The sequence below is a fragment of the Ips typographus genome, linkage group LG7 (assembly GCF_016097725.1).
Source record: "Ips typographus isolate SLU linkage group LG7, UJ_Ityp_2.0, whole genome shotgun sequence".
In the NCBI taxonomy this organism is placed as follows: Eukaryota; Metazoa; Arthropoda; class Insecta; order Coleoptera; family Curculionidae; genus Ips; species Ips typographus.
Genome location: NC_138428.1, coordinates 4,583,572 through 4,604,763, shown reverse-complemented (window position 1 = coordinate 4,604,763; position 21,192 = coordinate 4,583,572). Strand labels below are relative to the sequence as shown.

At 35.0% G+C, this 21,192-nt stretch overlaps 1 protein-coding gene across 6 annotated transcripts in view; it reads left to right on the top strand.

Moving 5' to 3' along the window:
- The window catches only part of fz2 (frizzled 2), an 83,092-nt gene that overhangs the window by 40,709 nt on the left and 21,191 nt on the right, over positions 1 to 21,192 (top strand). For 3 of the 6 annotated variants that reach the window (XM_081983660.1, XM_081983662.1, XM_081983659.1), the window contains exon 3: positions 648 to 673. The gene's annotated coding sequence lies outside the window, so the exon portion shown is untranslated. Of the gene's footprint in view, positions 1 to 647; positions 674 to 2,340; positions 2,530 to 11,940; positions 12,265 to 21,192 lie in introns of those variants that run through there. The other 3 variants (XM_081983663.1, XM_081983658.1, XM_081983661.1) reach the window with 2 other exon arrangements.

Below are 21,192 nucleotides of genomic sequence, written 5' to 3'. Positions count from 1 at the left end.
ACAAGGACTTATTTGGTGAGTGGCATTTTATCGCGGGATTAGTCACAGCAAGCGCATTAGCCGTAAAAGCTTACATAACCTCAAATTAGTAACAGAAATGTGCGACGTTGTCTAATTTCCGATGCAACAAACATGATTAATTAACAGAAATGAATCAGTTACGCAATCAGGCTCGGTATGTGTGTAAACACAACTATTTTCTATCTAATTAAGTCAAATGTCGATAAATCAACGTTTGAATTACAAATTGGCGACTTGAATGTTTCAATATAGTATCCTTGACGAGTTGTTTGGCGCCATGTCCACCTTTTTTTCTGCTTCGGATTAAAACGCTCATAATTCCATGTCGCCGTACTTGTTTACTTATTTTCTTGGCTTGCAATGAGCACGAAAAAAAAAACTGGAAAAAATATCGCGAATGTTATTGTTGGAAAGTTTACAGGCTATTTCCGCTGCCAGTTTGGTCCTTTACGGCCGTCCAACTGAGCATAAAGCCTCGAACGCGTCCAACCGTAACTAAATACTCCATAAATAATAGTGCAGTAAAGCAAACGTGCCTCCTGGTCTTCCAGATTTGAACTCGATTGATTTCACTTCGCCCCCGTTTAAGACCCATGTACTAATGAAAGTTTTGTTTTCATTTTCAGATTGCATTACCAGCTTGAAAGTGACGGTAAGTGTTAGTATAGTTCTGGATAGCAACTATAACAGATATATAAGTTTGTCATCTGTCAAACATGTGTAGTGTTTGCGTAAATCATAGTTTGTGATTGGTAACACACACAATTGGTTAAACGCAGCTTTCAGCTTGCTGCTTTTTTTGACCAATCACACCGTCCCACAATTACAGTTTCTTAAATGCTTTATTGAAAGCTTATTTTATTTTCTGAATATTTAAGGCAAATAATATTGAATGCAATATGTATAACTTTGTTTGTGGCCAAATTGAGATATAATAATAGTCCAGGTACATAGTAAAAATGTAAAAATTATTGAAATGTGTATCACTGAATCAAATCAATATTTTTAGTTACTTTAAAGACATTTTTAGAGTTTTGTAGAAGTTCAATAGAAAGAGTTTCACCATTTCCATTTGCCCAACAAAGGAATGCCTTTAGTTTAGTTCCTACAAAGTTTCAGCATTTAATGAAGTTTCGGACATTTATAAGAAAAGTTTTAGATTCTTTAGGACGGGTAAGGCATCCAGGATTTTTTTGGTCTAAATAAAAGCCGATTAAACAAACCAATTGCTCTTCAGCTCTAAGTGTAGTTCTTATGAAATAAGCCAATTTTATGGTTTTTACATCAGACTGCCTTAACGATAATATACAGCTCTTTCAGTCCGTAACACATGTTGCCCATCATTACCGACAATTTACGGTGGTGGTTTCCTTTAAAAAGCCATAAATTTCAATAAAATCACCTTAGGTGGCCGCCCCCAGCATTTTTCTCGGTTTTGAAAGTTTGCAAACAATTGATTGTGACTAGTCAAGGTCCCATTCTAAGGGCCTGACCCTCGCAGGGACGTACTTTATTGAAATGTTTTTCCCTCGTGATAAAAGCTGACGTTTGTTTTTGTTGCCGACTCTGGAAACTTTGTTCAAGTTGCGCACACACAGGGAGGTTTTATTTATTGGGAAAGTTTCACTCATTTGTACGGGACCACCCCTAGGAGAGGGCGATGTGAGGTCTTTCTGTATAATTTAGAGCTACTGAGAAACAACACTAGTTTTGCAGTTCGAACAAGTCTTATTAAGGGATTTAGTATTAACTTACTACTGGAAATATGGGAGATAACATGATGGTTGAACTTACTTACTTACTTTTACCAGAAATTGTTTGATTATTCATTAATTTTTATGTTATTTTTTTGATCAGACAACCGTGGTAAAAGTGCAAACTTTACAGACATCGTTTGAGTAAAATAATTGTAATACTGAGACATCTTTGCAAGTTTGCTTCTCCTTTTTTGTCATTATTCGCCATCAAAGAAGACAGGAGGAGCCCCCGGACTGAATTAAACCGTAATTCAAGCACTCAAAGCGTCCCTCTTCTGTAATTGGATCAACCGTTCCGGCTTTGTGAAAGAAATTTTTGTTCTCTATTGTACCTCAACTGTCCTACAATTGTATCAAATTTACTCTTAAAAGACGAACAAATCGCGGCTTTGCTTAGTCGGTAGGTAAATATGCGACGATAATTACGGATGCTGTTTACACGGATTAATCAAGGCGGTAAATATCAACGGAGGCTGGAAGCATACAAATACTGGGAGCACTTTGAGTCGTCCATGTGTTTCGTGTCGCGAGTCGGGTCGAGTCGATCTAAGGGCACTTAAATCCGAAAAATCTAATAAAATAGTCGTAAATGTCGCGTTTTACTATCGTGGCGTCTACTTCGCACTTTCCACTTTCCACCCGTTGCTAGCTAGATCGAAGGCAAAACACTTTTCGACGTTTACGACCTCGTAAATTAAAGTTTTACGGGTTCGCGGACAAAGCTTTTCACAATTCCCTGTATTGGACTCGGGTAAGTTTAATTAAGCACGGACTGATTTTTTTCTACAATAGTACAGGAGAAAACCAGAAATTTTAACTATTACATTGGATGTTTTTAAATAACATTTATGTTTCACCTGTAGGTTATGAATACATAATACCTTGGAAACGGTGTAGGTTATAGTGTTCATAACAACCTGAGGGAATTATAAGCGGGCGTTATCATAATGCCCTGAAACCTTTTTTAATATTAGCAATGGTTTCGTTAGCTCTGGCTGCATTTTCTTTTATATTTTCTAAAATTTCGTCCAACTTTTGCCATTTTCACTGACTGACAGAACTATCAAAGTCACATCATTCAGGTAAAATACTTTTTTAACTGTAACAAAAAATAGGCATTTAAAAACAAGGAATATACTGCCAAAGAGCGGCATTGTCATTAAACCTTGGTTTATTTAGTGATGATCGTTTTCTTCCTGTGCACTGAACTTGGAGTTCAAACACTAGTGCAGAACAAAAAAAAATCGTGTTTTAATTCTAAATCACAAGTTACGATGTTTATGTGAGTGGTATATACAACATATGGTCCAGCCAGTCAGTATTTCATGCTTATTCTGCTAAAACTGTATTAGTAAATTAATATACATAATGGTAAGTTAACATGTGTATCATCTGCGTAAATGACAAAACAGTAGAATGTTTATGATTGGTCAAGAAAAAGCAGCAAGCTAAAAGTTGCTTTTTTTGACCAATCACAAACTACATCAAACATACTGCTGTGGTTTACTCAAATCAAAATAAAATAAAAACAAAGATTTCTAATTTACAGCTTGTTAACATAAAGTGGATAATTCATCCAAAAACCGCTCATCAATTTTAATTTTAAATGACCAGATTAGATTTACCACATTTATAATCATAATACAAGCTTGGATGAGGCAAATGAATAAAACATTTAGCTGTAAACGAATGTTATTGGCAAGATTTTGGGTGTCTGAAAGTAAATGATATTAATGCTGTTGTCTGATTTTTTTTTCTTAGAAAACGTTTGATCCGTTACTGACCAGTTTTATTAGCCAGTCGACAAGATCGTGGCCTTAATTATGCAAACAACGGCGTCGAATTTCTTGCTTCAACATATAAACAACATCGATATGCAAAAAGAATTGTTTTTTTTCTGCTCTTATGATTGAACCCTGACACTTCCATATCGTACTACGTTCAACCATATTTATCAATTCATAACACAGCAACTACATTCCTTGCCCCACTGTCTAGAATGGTACGTGTTGCAATAAAATTACAATTAAGGATCATTTAAACATCAACTTTCCATTCGGATATTTTGACTCCAAGATGGAATAATCAGTCGAAAAAAAAAACAATCGACTGCTTAAGATGAAAAGATAAGAGAGTCTTTTATGAAAAACGACCGTGTTGGGACAGCCTGTGTGTGTGTGTACGTGGGATTATTTCGACTGTCACTCCAAGAGGAAAAAGTGACTGTCCGTTTCCTTTATCTCGAGATCTCTTTATTGCTTTGGGTTACCTGAATATGGGGGACCGTCATATAACCAGTTGAATACTCAGACCTATATCTGAATCCTGGTAGAAAAGCTTGGGTAGTACCGCTCTTAGTATACATAATATTTTTACTATACGGTTTACAAGGTTGTTTCTGGCTGCTTGTCAGACTGCATTTAATAACTAACCTGTATTAATTTTCAAATTCGGTGAAATAGTAATTTGAGCACCATTGGTATAAATAAACCCTAGCTAGAAAAGTCCATGATGTCATCACATTAATAGTTCAATGTGAATATAACAGAAAGTTTGCAGATGATACAACAATAATGACAGACAGTATAGAAGACCTGCGTGTATTGTTTTAGATAACATTAATAAGGAAAGCAAAAAAATGGGACTAACATTGATTACACCAGAACAGAATAGAAATAACCTGGAAAAGATTTGTCAGATTCAGGTCAATGTTCAGAAATTTAGATTAAGGTTTCTAGAATGTTATGTATGGTCTCAGCAGTTATATGAAGTAGAAACTTGGATGTTACGATTGCTATCCATAAGAAGACTGAACTGGATGCATTTGAAATGTGGCTCTACTTAGTGATAGAATAATCAGGGATATGAAGGAACCCAGTACGCCACTGAAAGCAGGTATACGGAATCCGGGACCAGTATTTTGACTTTTGTCACTTCTGGGTACAATCGGAGCTTTATTGTTGAATTTATGGCGTGCACATTGATTTCAAGGTTGGTGAATTTGCCTTTAAATCCGGTCGATTTACCGGCGATTAATTGGCAACAATCTCGCAAACGACATCACACAGCAGGAAAACGAGAAAAGCAATAAAGAAAATTAAGTTGTTATTGTGGCCGTCGCTTAAACCTAATTACGCGCGGTGTCAATAATTGCCATTTCTGCTGTTTACGTCGTTTACGGGAATGGCGAAACATTCTCACTTTTATTGCTTCCCTCCAACCGCAATTTCACGATCTTACAAAGGTAAAAAAACCTTAATACCTAGTAAAATCACTTATTAAAATTTCAACAATTAAATGGGCATTGTTACAGTTTAAGAGATTCCAACACGTCACTAATGGGGAATTGTGACTGCTAAAGTACCGGAAACCCAACGACAAAAGATTAAATTCTCGAAACGAAAAGCTCGATGCTGAATAGAGACTTTGGGCCAAATGTTGTGACTTGGGGCCTTTTTCTGCCCGCCTCCCTTGACATTTGATTGACAGCGAGCAAATACGTCTGTCTCTTTCTTTCGGGCACCCGGGAGACTATTTATTTAGATAAGTAGTACCTACTTTTAAATTTTGTTTAGATAAGACCGTCCGGCCATATTTTTTGAAATATAATGACTAACGAGATTCATAATTGTACCACATTAAGATTGTACGACTGTTGGTTTATGTCGTGTAATTTGATTATTCAGGTCAAGATGAAAATCTGTGTTTTCATTTGATTGATTGGAACTAATTTTGTGGATTGCCCAGTCTTCAAGTTGCTCCCCCTGTACAGCTAGAAAGGTAAAATAGGTTTGTATACTGAGTGAAAATTTGTGACTAGATGTGCTATAGTTTGAAACAATTGGAATTTAGTTACCTCATTCCTACTTTTGATTTTTTTTGCTTTTGACTTTGTTCCCATTTTACTGTCTTCTCATTAATGTTTTACTAGATGTACTCTAGAGCTGGTCCAAGCTGCATTTTTCCAAACTTCTTCATGGATTCTTTGCTCCCTATTCCCAACAAAGCCATTTCTCCAAATTCTAACCTTCCAGGCAAGGTTTTTGTCATCACAACATCTGGTAAGTCATTTCGTTGCAATTAGTACGCAAATCCTGTTTTGTCATTATCATTATTTAACTGAAATCTGTTGTTGTGTATAAGATCCAGACACAAAAGAAAAATTGATTGAACGCATGCTCTCCAAAAACTTTTTCCTGGTTTGCCAATTATTTGGATTGATGTTCCAAGTACTTGTTTCCAAAAGTATAGTCACAGTTATAATGGCTCTCATGTAAAATATGCACAACCTCCAAGACTCTAGGAGAGATAGAACAAAGTTTTGCTGACAAATAGTAAAGTAGTCAATTCTTGACATTGTCCCGATCGACAGAGCTCTAATGAAAACAGTGAATGGGATTTTTAAGAGAAGTGTCCTTAGAATGTGCCAAATTAGGTTGACTGTCACATTCTGAAAAACTTTCCCTCTTTCCAAGAATACGGCCTCTGCAGTGAAACAACAACATTTTCCCAACAAGGGCAGAATTTGTGTATTTTTTCTATGTTTTGTTGCTATTTAATTACGTTTATAATAACTTGGTACAAAATCAGCGTGGTACAGATTTCAACTCAAAATATAATTCTTTATCAAAGCTTTTAGTGTTCGTATCCAATTTTGGGACTCCTTGTAAACTTTCTTTTTTCTAATTTTTTTCTGACACCTTTTATTACAGTTTCAAACCAAAATTCAAAAGTTAACTTCTTAAAAGTGGAGTAATGCCTTAATTAGAAACTACCTGAAATTCTGGGACAACAAAAGACCCTTAAACCTTCGGACAACTTGCCCAGCTGCTGCCAAACTAATTTAGGGCTAGTAAATCGTAAATTTTTTTTGACGTGTCCATAAACCTGTTCTTCATGCTTACATTCTCATAAATTCCCGTCAAAAAATTTGCATTGCTTTAAACGAGGAAAATCGAGATTTTTCCAACATGGAATAATTAAACAACAATATTTGTTCGAGCAATTTTAACCTGATATGTCAAAATAAGCGTTAACAACTAAAACACACACCGGGACCAGACGGTATGGTGTGTTTGTTTATTTTATAATTCATACGACCCCTGCCAAACCAGCTAGAGAAACAGTCTGATAAAAATTACCACAACTATACAGGATGTTAGTATAAGTTGTGCTCGTTTTAAATGTTTGTGGAAAAATTTGTATTTTAGGCGTGTTTCTATAGCGATTGTTACCAGCGTCACACTCTACATTCGGTACTGCCCAAGTGTGGTTTCATTCAGATTTAGTTTCGTGGAAACATTAAAAAGCGGACGGAAAACGTATGCAGGGACACGGTAACAAATAATTAGCATCGAAATATCATAATCAGTTTAGTGGCGCTGATTATCATTACAATGAGGACCTACGCGATCGATCAGCCTGTCGAAACGGAATATAAATGAGCGTGGTGTACTGGGTTCCACGCCTGTTTAGTTTGCTTTAGCCGCATTCCTTGCCGTTTAAACATGTTTAGTTATGGGTTCTCTAAAAAAAAAATTAAACCAAAGACACACGGACAAATAGAGTACGACTTGGCAAATATGGTACTAGATATTCGACGCCTAGAACCTGGAGTTTTAGGGTCTCCTGACAGCGAAGATAAACAACAATTAGTAAATAAATATTGTGTGATAAATGATAAACAATTGTAATCTACGAAAGGACTAGTCTAGACTAGGTAGGATCTTTTGCAGGCGCCCTAAACTTTAACATAAACCAGATGGGGGTGGTTGTCTAAATATGAGATAAAACTGTCTGCAGTCATTTTTCAAAGTTATTCAGAATTAATAACTCATTAAGGCCCTGTTGTACAATCACAGTTCAAAGACCGGTTCAGGTAAACTGCGACTGGTAGTTAAACTTTATCATATGAAATGCATTGCTGTCAAAGTGACGTTCCTGACTTGAACCAGGTTTAAAGATTGAACCACTGTTGTACAACTGGACCTAAAAGTCATTTTTGCTTACCGTTAGTTGAATGCCAAATTTAACCGAATAAACAACCAAAATTCCTCTTTTAAATGACTGACTTTTTTCCAGATGAAAGACTCAGCCTTTATGTTTACAGATCCTTCACTGACATGAAATCTTTTATTATACAGTATGTCCCAATGTCTGTCATACTTGTAATCAGAATGTAAAAAGTCTAAAAGTTATTTTGTTTACCATATACAGGGTGGTCCAGTTTTAAATGTCAATAATTCACCAATCCATAGACAATTAAAAAATAAGTTGACATTCATTATGTCATTTTCCTGAAAAGTGCTTCCTAAAGAAAATACAGTCCTTCAAATTTCTGTTTAAAAAATCGTTTTTTTTGTCATAACTGTCAGACCGTTGGAGCAATATTGATCAAATTTGGAAAAAGCACTTTATTACACGTTATTACGGTCAAAGACCCAAAACTAACCTAACCCAACTTAAAAATTGTCTTGGAAACGGAAAATTCACTTAAGAAGTTTAAAAAATATTATTGTAGCCAGTTTTCATAGTTTCCAGACAAACTGAAAGACTTTAGTTTTGAAAATTGACTTAAAAAAGATACAAATTTCAGAAGCTTAAAAATTGTGTTTGTAACCAGTTTTCATGCAAATCGAGAGACTAATACTGAAAATTGACTTGTAGACATAAAAACTACTTTTTCAAGAATTTTTTACAACAAATTCATACATTTAAACCTTAAAAATTGACTTGAACCCAAAAATGTGACTGAACTAATGAAAAGTGACATCAGAAGCTTAAAATTTGCATTTGAAGTAAGTTTTCATAATTTAAGACAAATTTCAATATTTTAGTCTTGAAAATAGTCTTAGATGCAGGACATTGACATTAGATTCATGAAAATTGTCTTGAAAACGAACTTTTCGTGCTTTTTACTTTGCTTTTCATTTTCTTCGAATTCTGGACTATTTTTAGTGCTTCAAAACTGCTTTCAGCTTGGAAAATCGAGTTTCAAGACTATCTTCACCAAGTTATTGACATAGCAAACTTAAAAAACAATTTTTACATTCTTCATAGACTTAAAATGGCATTCCAAGCTTTGTCACTATTAAATCGACTTCTAGACACCTCAGTGCTAAAAATTCGGGTATTTCTTAATAAACTAGACTGTTTTTAGTGTTTTAAGGCTGTTTTCAGTGCCTCAAATCGAGTTTCAAGACTATCTTTACAAAGTTTTTGACTTATCAGGCCTAAAACCCAGTTTGTCCACTGACCATAATCTTGAAAATGTTATTTCAAGCTTCTTCACTATTAAATTGACTTCTACATTCATAACGGCAAAAAATTGTAGCATCTCTAAAAAAATCAGACTATTTTTAGTGCTTTTTAAGACTGAAAAATCGAGTTTAAGACTATTTCCAAAGGTCAAGTTTCTTGTTATTCCACACAATGTAACTAGGTTAATTTAGGTAAGGAAAAATGCCCAACTTTGACAGCTCCTAACTCAGTTATTATGACAGTTAGAGAGTTCGTTCAAACACTCAAATATAGCTGCAAATATTTTCTTTATTTTACCTTCTTACGAATTTTTAGCTAAAATTTCAAATAACTTAGACATTTATCCTGAAAGGGCCTAGTGCACCCATACATGCCGTAAAGTCCATATTTAGCTAAAACAGCAAAGTGATTTAAAAATTTAAATTTGAATATCTCCTTTATTTTTTGCCACAAAGGGGGCGTAAACCTCTTAAAAGAACCGGGTTGATCTGCTCTTTTTAGACATATCAATCAAATTTATGACATTTTTGAGTGATATACAGGGTGCCACTTTATATAGTAGTCAAAATCAATTTTTTACTCTCTCAATTTTTGTTCTGTTTACAGTTATCTCTTGGAGGTGATTTTAGTGCCTTTCACCATCAAAATTTTATATTCCACAATATTCTACTGCAAACTAAAACTCAAAATATGCTAAAGTTGACGAGATTTTGGCAGTGTTTACGTTTTTGCCTCTCCTCATCATAATGAGTCAAAAACTTATTAAACTCCAAAATCTTTTCAAAAGTCAAAGCATATTTTGAAAGTCAAAGGGTTTATTTGAAGCTTCAGGTACCAGAAATAAACCAGCTCGTTTTATGTTCTCAAACTGTACCATAAATTACCAGAAAAGTACAAATTATAATAGGAGGTCGTAAAAAGCTACCTGAGCATGATTTGTAGCTAGAAAGTGTTTAAGTGGTAACATGGTGTAATAATGTTATTTAATAAACTCATCCAACACTCGTGTCTCTTGTTCTTAATTTGGCTTTTTCGATGATTGTTTTACATTTTTCAAACTGAATAATACAAACCATTAGGACAATGCTCTGTATTCTGAGATAAAAATGAAGCAAAAGGTGACACTGTCCTTTTAATACCACAGGATTTCAACTTAATAAAATATGATAATGTATTTATTACTCTCCGGTATTAACAGATAAGACGACGTTGTTGGTTATTTCTTATTGCATGCTTGTCAATAGCACTATATTTAATTTATAATAATGGAATTCTGAATACAATGAAACTGTGAGTCTGACATTCCTATTAAAATTTACTGTAAACTAACTGCACAATAACTTTTGTTTCAACTTGTTAGCAAGCTGAAACAGAGTTATTAAGTAAAGTTTATCAAAAAAAATTCTCTACTCTACTTAAGGCTTATGTACATTAAATGTTGCTGAACTCAACTTTTTCATGCTTTTCGGGGTGAAAAAGTCGAGGGGATCTAAATCGTGAGATCTTGCAAACCATTTTACTTAGGTTCAGACAGATTATAGCAAAATTTGAATTAACCTAGAGACATCCTATATTTGTCAAACCAAATTAATAAACGATAAAATTCATCTTATTTGCTCGCTTATTTGTACATAATTAGATCAGTAACGATATTTTGAAACTAATTTCCTTTATGTAAGAATTGACTTTGGGTGTATTACGTATACGTAGTTTTGCGTGGCGTTTACGACAGATTTTGATGCAGTTTGGACTATCATTGAGCCTAACTTATTGGCTTTTGGTCGATGGAAAAAACTCTGACTTAAATACACCGCCACTGTACTATACAGGGTGGAAAAGAAGAGCGTGCAAAAAAGTGAAATTTTCAAGTAATAACCCAATTTATCAATAATTTTTTTTTGAGTTTGTTTTAACATAAGAAAGTGTTACTTAATCAATGAGAAGTTACATGTAAGTTCTATATTATGTGTTGCATAATTTTAAGTCAACTTCCTTGACCGATCGAACAATACAGGGTGTTTAAACTGTCGCTGGACACCCTGTAAGGTCTTAGCAAATATGGGGCTTGTCCTGAAAAGTACTCAGATAATGTTGATCATACAAACCAGCTAATATCGCTTAATTCAAGATTGAACAGTGTTATATCCATTTTTCGAAAAAATCGATATTTCTTCGGACATACGACGTTAAAAGTAAGAAACTCCCAAAAACGTCCCGAGATAATATCCTAGACAACAAGTTACTATGTAAGGAAAAAGTTAAAATTATTTATTAGTAAAGTGGCTGTAGTTTAATACTTTTCTTTTTTGGACACGTTTTTGTCCCATTTTGATTGTCCAAGCTCAATGACAGTCCAAACCGCAATAAAATCTGTTGATTAATGGTGCCAACTCAATTCCAGCAAAGGTATACTAAACGCCACGCAAAACTACGTCTACGTCATAGATGATATAGACAAAGTCAAACATTTGAATTAAATGACCAGGTGTTGCAGTGAACTGTAAGCGCTATTGCCAAGTTTATATAGCTTTGACACTTAATTGTGGTCCTCTAGCGTTTTCTCTTAAGTGATTGTTTAAAAAAATGATTTTGACATGTTTTTATACATAAATTACGATATAATACTTGAGAAACGATAAAAAAAAATGAAGATGACAGATAAACCATGTGACATGTCAAATTACGTCACTGTGCTGTCAAACTTGGTATAATTGCTTCATACTTTACTACACTAGTTGACAAGTGTTTTTTTGAGTGTTTTTTTAAATGGGCGGCACAAACCCTGTCTTCCCTAACGACCTTTGGCTAAAATCCTCACGCACCACCACTGGCACTCCGCTAATCCGAACCGAACCGACCAATCCCGAATTCCTCGCTTCGCTTTCTCGAATTTCAGCAGCCAAGCAAGCCAGTTCGAGCGCAGCTTTCTCGTGGGTTAGTCGAGTTCGAGTTTCGGTTAAATGCGAGTTCGAGTGGGCGCTCCTGTTCGATCCGGTGCAGCATAAACAACATATTCGGGAATAATTCAATCAGTACGGTAGCCGGGCCTGTGCGGCCGCGTAAATATTTACACTAGTGAATTTATCGACTGTGGAATGAATGAATTATAGAGCTCCCGTGTGTTTCTACTGTGCCGATTTTAGTCTCAAAAAAAACCCATCAGGATTTAGCGGTGTTTTACCTCTGTTTCTGTTCATTTTCTTCTCCCGTCTTCAACGTCTGCGAGGTAAGATGATCTACACGTAAATACTGCGGGAATGTGTTTTGTCATCGCGGATTCGTAAATAGGCGAATTAACGTAAATCTGCTACCGCATTTAGCTTTGCATAAACAAGCGATATTGACTCTGGTATTAATTTGTCGCTAATCTGGTTGTAAAGCAATGTACCGGGTTTATTTCTGGAATTTCATTCATATCAAGTTCGAGGTTAAAACTCCTCATAATGATCTTTCCTTCTTAAATATGTATTTCAGCTAATAAAGCCAAATCATTGATTTCATTTCCTGATGAAGGCGACATAACGTTTATTGAAAACGCACATAATATTTAAAATAGAAGATTAAACAAAAAACTTAATGATTATGGCATAATCCAAACAAATGTTATTACAAAAACAATAAACGTATATCATTCATAATTTGTTCGAGTATGACACTCCAATATTTTTTGTCTTTAATTGATTGTCCAACACTTTTTGAGCAAGTTAGTTTATACTTAGCAATGGTAAACATTTTAGGATCAAAATTATGAAATCGTCTGAAGTAGAGTATGAACCATCTTAATACAATATTTCAAAATTTGTTCAAAGTTTTAGTAGCCAAAGGGAGAGCGGTTCAGTTCAGATATCATATCGCCACAGACCAAATAACTACCACCATACACTAACAAATGTCTTACTTTCCCTAAATGATAAACAATAATGGACTTTAGCAATGTGTCTAGACTTGCCTAAGGCTTTTGACAATGTTGACCATGATGCTGATACTGATGAAGCTGTCAGTAGTAAGATTCAAGAGGTGATTATGATGGAGTAATGGGGAGTAACAGTTTTGTTCATAGAGTACCACATACAGTGCGTTTTTTTTAACGCGCAACATAGGATTTCACGTGTTAAATTTTTAAGCCCATGTTAGACCATGTTATTTTGGAACTACAATTATAAAACTTGACGGGTGGCTGTTTCGTACCCTGAAGCTTAAGTAAGTTTACCAATTCGGCCTAAAAAGTGTTAAAAAGCTTGCAAAAAATCATCTTTTTTCGAAAAGGTTTTATCGTTTCATACTCCCTGTATGCTTTGTTGTTCTTTGTTGTTTTTGATACTGGTACGGCAGGTAGCAGGTAAAATTTGGCGTAGAAAGTAAAACAGGGTGATCATTAACTTTATATCAAGAAAGTTAAGAACAAAAGAAGTGTTTTTATAAGTGAATTGTTCAAAGTGACCTCCGTTTGAAGCCAAACAGTATTCCAAACAATCATAAAATACCCTTTTGACGTTCAAAAGATGTCGGGTCGTGATGCAGTCAAAATATGTCACTTTTCCTGCTACCTGCCCTGCCAGTATAAAAACAACAAGGAACAACAATGCATACAGGGAGTATGGAACGATTAAATCTTTTCGAAAAAAAATGATTTTTTTTCCAGTTTTTAATCACTTTTTAGACCAAATTGGTAGACTTACTTAAGCTTCAGGGTACTAAAGACACACCCGTCAAGTTATAGACTTGCAGTTCCAAAATAAAATGGTCTAACATGGGCTTAAAAATTTAACACGTAAAATCCTATGTTGCGCGTTAAAAAAAACGCACTGTATATTCCATAGGGATATGTTTTGCCACCAGTTTTATTCATTTTATATACTGGAGGTTGCCAATGAGCAAACTTTCTATATGCTGATGGTACCACTATAATTCTGAATGACAACTTCTTTGAATTATCTCTTAAGTAAGACTGTTACTATCATTGACCAGTATGTAATATTTGTGTGATGTGTGAAAACTGAAAGAGGTTGTTCACATTCAGAGTGAGCAAAACACTAACTGTTTTCTGTAAATTTCAATTTGAATTATTAATTATTATAAAATATAGTTTTCTTGATATTATGATTTATCTTCTTATTAGATGGTTATCTGTTAAGATAAATTTTTTATGGCCATTTGCTTTGATAGTATACATTTGGTTCAATTTTCGTTTTGTACGTTGTAATCTGATATTCCATGAAATTGTAAATCTATTATTTTTATAATGTTGAATTTTTGTGTGATTTTGTTGAGAAATAAATGATCAGAAGAATTATAACCTGTCATATTTAAAAACGTCAAAATTGAACAGTTTTCTAGGTATAGGTATGGAATAGAACAAAATGGTTTGACTGTAGTTATCTTATTTATTTTTGTTTGTGTTTCTGTTCTTAAAGTTTTGTGGTGGATTTACAGTTTTAAGTTATGCTAAGCATCATTAATAAACTAGTAATATATAGAATGGATTAAAGATAAAGACAATGAAGTAGAACTAAATTTGTGTTAAGCATTTCATGAGACTGTCGTCAAACTAATCTTATTCAAATTCCACCCAAGATCGTCCACTTCATATTGGATTATCATCCTGATGGCGAGACCGTGACTTGTTGATTAATATATCCATCGGGAGCCGAAATTCCTCGAAGTCCGGTCCTGAATTCCAAATGTAAAAACGTAGACATTATCGTTCGAAGTTTAAATTTGTACGTGCACACGTCCTTATCAAAAGGGAACATCTCCATTTCCATATATCGCGCGGTAGCGACACAATATAACCGCTGCTAAAGGGATTAGCTACTGAAAGATTGAATTTAAAACTTGATCGATGACGGTCGACAATTCGATATAAATCCCAAAAACAATATTGATAACTCGATTGATAATATTGCGAAAAATCTCGAATCAACAAATGACGACCGCTTGCTGGTCGTAGTGACGATACTAATACACATACACGAAAAGCTAAACAATATTTGAATTATATAAAAAAAATCCAACATAAACAACAACAAAAAAGTTGCATTAGAAACGAATTGAAAATTGTAATAAAAAATTTTTGGCTTAGTTTTAAGTTTTTAACTAAATGAAGGATAACAAAAATCGTTATTTTTTGCTTAATTTTGACTTGGTGTCTTGAAGACTTGGATTTATTATAATTTTCGAAAACCATAACCTAAGTGACTAAAGTCAAAACAATATAAAAACAGTCATTATTAATGCGAAAACAGTACTCTGTGAATTCTCAGTAAAGAAATCAATCAAGAATGCGCAAACAGTCAGAGATAATGCATGAATATTTAATTAAAATTACTAAATTTACTAGGTCACTGTTTAGGTTATCAAGAAAGGTTAATTATGTTATTATACAGCAACTGATTGTCTCATGTTATTTTAATGCATTACTGAGAAACAGTTGAGTTACACTTAGATTGTTCTGTGGCTTATTTATAATGTTCTTAAGAGTTTTAAAGTTAAAAAGCTATTATTTTGTTGTAAAAGCAGACTGTGATCATGTCAGGTTCAGGTGGTTCTCACCATATTCAAATCTTTTAAGTTTTGATTGTTTTACTAATTCACAAAAAAAAGTTAGCCATTCAGAGAAGTTGTGTTTCAATTTACTTTAATCATAAAATTTAAAAGAAAATTTGCTAATTTGTTCTAAACTAGATAAACCTTATCTAACCTCGAATAAATTCCTAATTAAAACCGATATAACAGGAATACACTGCAAGCAAAACAAATTATCTGAACAAGAATGAATGAGCACTGCTAAAGCGAATTAAAATTTGAATAAACAAATTGGCTGTTACCAAGCAAACTAAATTGAGTAAAACTGAAGTCATAGAGGTAAAAATGAGTAATTTGATGTACCCTACACCAGATAGTTTCAGTTGGCGCATCTAACTAATTTCTTCCTAAAAACTTTCACTGAAAACCTTAAAAAAGTAAGAATACCACAATTATCAAGATGGTCCAAGCATAATTTATGTTGAATATACTGTAACAAAGGGTATCAAGATTGATTAATAATTCGATGCCAATCAATACTGAAATTAAATCGCTAATTGGCAGAGGCCTTGACGATCTGAGATAATATCTTCGCATTGCATCCCAATCTGTTTGGTTGAGAAATACCTGAGAAGACAACCACCTAATGGAATTTTTGCTATTTTTGGTTAATTTCTGCTGTATTTTGGTTAACTTCGTGTTTTTTTTTGCATTTTAGACAAAACAACACTTTTAAATTCCCCAGGTTAGGGAGACAATGAAATTGGAGAACATTTTTTTTATCTCCAGAACATTTGACTTGTTCATGATATCCAGTAGACTTAAAGGCAAAGTTGATTATTCTTAATTTACTGGATCAATGATCAACAACAAATTTAATGTATTTTTTATTGCTTTTTAACATGTAAACTGAAGGATGAATATAAATCTACTCATTGAATTCAACAATAAACCTTGAACTTAGTGTTGCAAATTAATGAATTGGCTTCCACGTGTACCATACATGACCATACATTAGTATAAAGTGAATCATTACTAATTTAATTTACTTTTCCCCAATACTTTATCAATAAGATCATTTTTTGGCAAGTAAAATTTCTAATTTTGCATTAATGGATGACGTTTTTGCTCTAATAATAGTAACTATCAGTAATCATGTTTTATTATTACACAATTAGTTAATAGCAGGTCTAAATCATAAAAAAGTCCCACACTACAAGCTACTATTTTCATATAACAGGGGGGACATAAAATACTGTGATTTACGAAGAACCAAGCCGATAAATTCGAACGGGTGGCAGTCATAACGCCTTCGTTAAGTAATATATTCATGTCTAAATTGAGTTTGCTCTTTGCTCGACTTAATAACCGAGCCAGAGACGCGCCTTTGTGTGATTTTTTTTTGTGTAAACACGGCCTTAGATTTGGAGTAATTTGCGTCTTGTGGCTAACCACCATGGACCGTATAATAGGATAATGTCTTCATGGTTTGTTTATTCTCTCAAGCTGGAAGCTGCTTGTTTGACCATTCACAAACCATTCACAAAATACGCACATGGTGGACTTACCAACATCGCAAATTTTTGATGATTTAGTTGTAACAACAATATGCAAAAAACCAATCTGAATCCAGACAAATCATTTGCAAACTGAACAGGCAGGTAGCAAAGGCTTAACAGCCCCTTAAGGTGTGTTTACACTGCACGGGAAACGAAGCGGCCCCCGGGGGCCCTGGGCGAACGACCCTCGTTAACTTTTGGTACGGTCAACTGGCGCGTTCTTTGCGGTCGGTTTTTTAGGGGATCTTACCTGAACAGGTGTTGTTGTTTTCGTTTCAGTTCACCGGGCTGCTCAAATATGATTAGAAATTGGTTTCGAACGGGTTCAGGATTGATTCTTTATGTTTCCTTTGATTGGCAACTAATCAGACAATTATGGTATAATTGGTTGGTTAGAATTGGCAGCACAATGATTATTTCAAGAGAGTTTCGTGCTCCTTGTTGGTTCAACTTTATCGTAAACCATCTTTTTTGTTTACTGCCTTTAATCCAGTCAGTGAAGGTTTCCTAATCTTTACAAAAGAAGGGGCCCTTAAAGATATGACAGATTTATGAAAAAGGTTAGTTGCAAATCTTCAGTCAGCTAAATGGTTGATACTAAAAGGTTCATGGCTATTAACCGAAACTACTATTGGAGTTAATGCTAGGAAATCTGCATGGTCTCTCTGCCTCTCAAGAATCAGTCAAATACATCAAAATATTCCTTTCTATAATAAACATCCTTCAAATAAGAGACTATAAAGCTGGTGCATCCATATATTAAACCATCTAAAGAATTCCTTCAGAAATCTTGTTAATAAAATTAACTGGGGCGTTAAGGAGACAATTAAAACCGACAGGCCTTCTCACACGTTTAGGACCTGGAGCAGGTATTTCCAAAGAGTGACAAAATCCATTATACGGGGGCGAGACATGAAAAGCTCCGGGATCGCTTTTATATTGAACCTGGGGGTACAAAAGAGAGATTACCCGGCCAGCTGCTGTGGAAATAAGCGGCGTTTAATCTCTTTTTAAGGTAAAAAAGAAAACCGTCCGCCTGATGATGCCGCTCAGTTCAAAAATCTGACGAAAGATTCGAATTACGCGTTTTTACGGTCCTTTGTCGGATCATCGGGTATATCAAACATTGCAGTGGAAGAAATCCAGCACTAATCGTGCCTATTTAACGTGGGATTAACGTTTCTACTGTTCCGTGCCGTAGCTGGTTTAAATAGGCAAATAGCTGAAAAACGCTCCCGCTTAGTCGTAAAACGCCGTTTTAATTGCCGTAGAAATGTGTGCGCGACCAATATTTGAACTGGGTAAATATCGTAAAACAAATTGGAAGTTCAACTATCCCGTTTAAAAAACCTCGACAACGGATTAATCCGCTTTTAATTTCGTTGCCAGCGTACAGTGAAAATCAAACAAAATTGGGATTAACGAAAAATCGAGCTGCAACCCACATTTTTGGAAAAAAAAACTCCTGAATACAGTTAAGACTCGAAAGCTACAATATCTGGGACATATAGTGCGCAATGAAAGCCGATATGTCCTTTTACAGAAGATCCTCCAAGGCAAAGTATATGGAGCTAGTGGGCATAAGGACAATATCGTGGTTGAAAAATTTAAGAACGTGGTTCAACCATTCAACCACTCAGCTGTTCCGCGCTGCTGTTAACAATGTTCGAATAGCTAACATGATAGCCAACATCCGGAACGGATAGGCACTCTAAGAAGAAGTAGTAGAGAAAATTTGAGTTACAGTACAGGGTGATGCAGTACTAAGCGTAAACTTTGCAGTAATTTTTTAGCTTTTGTATGCTCTTCCACCAAATTGAATCTTATGAGCAAATCTAATTCAGCAACCTTACCCGTTTAGGTCCCATTAACAAATTACAAGTGGTGGGTAATTTAGGTAAAGCGGAGGTGATAAGTGCATTAGCCGTGTTTTTGTTGCGTAGATCCACTTCCGGTGACAGTGAATAATTGAATTTGCCTTGAGGAAGACGTGACCAGAATGAGACGAGGAAAACGTACGCTCATTTTTTAAACAGATTTTTCCTTCTTTCAGCGCTTGTTTTTTTGGACTTTTGGATAAAGCCTGTCAGATCCACCTTGTTTCCAAGTGCTATGTTTACATCAATTCTTGTTAAGCTTACACCGTTTTTGTCAGCTTCCTGGTAAGGAACTTGAGACATGGTCAGCTGGACACAGACTGAATAATTGTTTGTACCACGGCAGCATAAAGTGGAATTTCATTGGTCGTCGAGAAATTAGTATTGCATACCCACGTATTTAACAAAACAAGCGAGAGTCTAATGACACACGAGTATAAATCAACCAGGGACCGGTGTTTTTTTCTTCACGAATAAGGCGTTACACCGCAATGCATAATAAGAAGTATTTAAGGGAAAGGACACTTTGAGAGACACTTAATTTCTTTGATTTATCGACTCGCCCACCTCCGGGTGAGTATTAAAAACTTGGTGCCATAAATCTACTCCTGGACCACTCTATTCTCCAATTAATCTTCTCGCATCTGTTAGACTAAGAATCGCGATATTCCAGCTTTAAAGAACCATATCGATTTCAGCTCGAAGCCTCATAGTCTGGGAACTTTCAGAACTTTGTAAGTATCCTCGGTATGGTCGTTCGAAGTAATGTAACACTCGGGTAAAAGACTTATAGGTGTGCATTATTTATCTTCGGTGCTCATCGTTTAAATGTATTAGCAAACGCCGGCGGGTGCCGTTCTTCAACCGGCATCGTAAATTTACAACTTTCAGAATTAAACGAAGCACGTGAAAAAAATCGAAGCTCCCCGTGAGTTATCGCCTTGGGGAGAAGCGTTTATAATTTTAACCGTTAATCATCTAGCCGGTACATCAGATTATTGGATTTCTCCAAGAAGCGAGAAACAATCACGTGGAACTAGATCTGGAGTAATAGGTCGTGTTTGGGTTGTGTCAGTCTGTTAAGTTTTTACTAGAACCACAGGCTGAAATATGCCAACAATTAAAACTTCAAAAATTGACTGATAGTACCAATTGCACACCAGCTACCACAATACAGAAACTGGTTCTGTGGCCTTTAAAAAGGAAATCAACTATATTAGATGAGCCTGCTTAAATAAAAATTCTCGGACGATTTGCTGAAAATTCGTCATTGTTCTTCTGTCAAGAAACCAATTAAACGTATTAAAATGACACAAATTTCATCCATAAAAAAATTCAATTTTTTCAAGAATGAAGATGATACAGATTGTGAAGTGATGGAACCTTACTATGCCTAAACGTTTGCTTCAGTGATGAATACACATTTAAATGGTTCAATACACCTAATTGTAGAATTTGGAACGGCTCAAACCCTCACACAACGAGGGAAGGAAACACTTAATTACTACAAAAATTGAATATTTGGGGGTTTGTTGTGCTCGGAATCTTTGTTTACTGACGGTTCTAATTCTATTAGAACTATTAATAATTCATGAACTAGAGAATCAGCAGAAGAAAAATGGCAAATTACAACTTAGGTAATGATTGGATAACACTTAATCAGGAACAATTGAAGAGTTAAGGCATTATCGATGAATGTTGTGCATTTCTCAGGAAAGTTTTCGAGGGAATTGCTTGTCAAAACAGTGTTTTTTGCAGCACCTTATGTAGTACTACTTATCATTAAGTTAGGTTAATAACAGTTTGGCTGTTACCAAGTGAACAGTTGTCTTTCTACTTCTTTTCGCTTTGTGGTATAAGAGAAGTCCATGATCTCTCACTGGAGGAAGGACTATAACGCAAAATTACTTTATCCCAGTTTTCAGGAAGGGAGGAGGAAGGTCTTTAAAAGGAAAGGTGTGGTGTTGTTGCCAAATCAGGATCTTCTTTTTCTACATAGAAGAGACCAGGGAACAAAATGGAAGAGACACACTTTTGTTGGTTTTCTTCTTTGGTATTTTATTGTATAACTTCAGAAAGGTTTACTTAACGTAATTTCCGTCAGTTTCAACTTCTGGTACTAACCTAACCAAATAGATGGCAAATTCATACTAATCTGCTCTACGACCGAGTAACAAAAAAAAAGTGACATGG